Source organism: Alligator sinensis, unplaced genomic scaffold, assembly GCF_000455745.1.
Source record: "Alligator sinensis unplaced genomic scaffold, ASM45574v1 scaffold1836_1, whole genome shotgun sequence".
In the NCBI taxonomy this organism is placed as follows: domain Eukaryota; kingdom Metazoa; phylum Chordata; order Crocodylia; family Alligatoridae; genus Alligator; species Alligator sinensis.
Window position 1 is genome coordinate 19301 of NW_005843371.1, and position 2042 is coordinate 21342.

A 2042-nucleotide genomic window follows, 5' to 3' on the forward strand; every position below is an offset into this window, starting at 1 on the left:
GGAGTCCCTTGGGTTTCCCCCCATCCTCATTCTTAAAGTGGGGTGGAAATGAAATGATCAGAAAAGTTGGAAACAAAAGATGTGATAAGACAGTGGGGCCCAACCTTTTTGTCAGGAGTGCTACAAATTAGCCCTGTGCCTCCTCAAGTGCCACTCGGACCCCTTTCCTCTACCTGATATGCTACTCTGCTTCCTGCCCTATCTGCCACAGTTCTGCCTGTCCCCTTCCTAGTCTGCCACGTGCCCCATGCACAGGCTGTCTGTGCCACTTGCTGCGGCTCGGCCACCCCTGTGCTAGGATAAGTGCGCACTCAGTATCCAAAATGTGAGTGTTTGTTCAGGATTCGCCTCTGACTTGCTTCTACTTGATTTGTTAATGAAGTTGCAGGATTTTTGCAAGGACTCTGTCAATGTACTCTCCCAAGACCTGCACTGCTGCATGGCTGTAGATTATCACACCAGTAAGTGCTGAGTGTAATTAAAAGTCAGTGCAGAGGATTAACATTTCTGAATCTCTAATATACCAAGGGACAGTTCTGTGGATCTCAGCAGGAGAGGCGTCAGTCTTACATCTCCGTTCAGTCATGCTGCAGAGGCTCTGAAAGGTGATGCACAGCACTGCTGGTATGCTGCATTTGGACATTTTGTTTTGTTAGCTAAAATAAATATGCACAGTTGGTATTTAATTCTTATTCTTTCTTGGGTCCACTTGGTAATAAATTGTGTACACCTAAAATCTGCATTGCTGCTGCTTAACTTAATTAACCCTGGATACCTTTCTTTTAAGAGATGTTACATCTTCTATTGAGGATGCTCTGTTGTGGCTTTTTTTTTTTTCAATGGACATATTAGAGTTGGGGCACTGGGGATGCTAGGGAAGGAAGAACTAGCATTTGGGCCGTCCTTCAGAATGCTTAATCTTGTTGTAAAGTGTTTTGAAATCTCAGTATAGGATAAGTGCAAATAATTTATAGGCATCTAATTTACCTTGTGACGGTAGTACAAGTAAAGGCTGTAGCTTCACTCTGACTTCTTAGACGATAGTCTAGTTAAATCATGCTTTAGTTGAAAATATTGCAGATGTGTTATGATTGTTCTTGGAGTTGACCTGAAAGTTAGTTTGCAATTAAAACATGCTGCTCTGTATCCTGGTCTCTTACCTTAGCTAGATATCTGACAGCCAGGGTGAAAATACCTCCAAGGAAAACCAAGTTGCTGCAGGGTTACTCACTTGCTGCTATGTAAGATTCGGTAGGTGATGTTCTTCCCTCTGAGTTTTGTTCTGAGCTAATCCTCTTAGCTCTAATATCAGATCCAGGAGATGTGCCTCCAACAACTGTAGCTGATCTTGCTCCCTTATTAGAGCTCTCCAGTGCCAGTCACAAATGAGGCTGTTAACCTGGCTTCTTGACCAAACTGCAGTTTGGGTAACTAGTTGAACCAGGCATGCAGATAATTGGCCTGTGCGAGTCGGCAGCGATCCGATCCAGCTTCAGATCCCTCCGCTTCGGATGGCAGTGATCCGATCCGGAGCTCTGGACCAGGTTTCTGCCTCGATCTGGCCGAAGAGGCTCCGAAGCTTCGGAGCCGCCTCAGAGATCCGGCCATAGGGTATAATGGGGGAATCAATTAAATATCTATAACTTTGCTGTTTTTGTCCGATTTGGATGAAACTTGCAGGGATGGTAGCCTCTGCTGAGAGCATGAAACCTGCCAAGTTTCAAGAAGATCGGTGCAGAGGTTTGGGGGGGAACTGTACCCCAAATTCTTGAACGCAAAACTCCTGTCACGTCTGTGTCACATCACAGGGGAGTCAAACGTGCAGGGCTGGGAGCTCTTGCTGACGCCACGAAGCCTGCCAAGTTTCAAGAAGGTCGGTGCAGGGGTTTGGGGGGAACTGCACCCCAAGCTGCACACAAGCAAAACTGGTGCCATGGGTGATGCTGCGTGTTGAGGCGCAGCGGGGTGACAGCTGCAGGGATGGTGGCCCCCACTGCGGCCACGACACCTGACAGCTGTGGAGGAGGTGGGTGCAGGGGCCC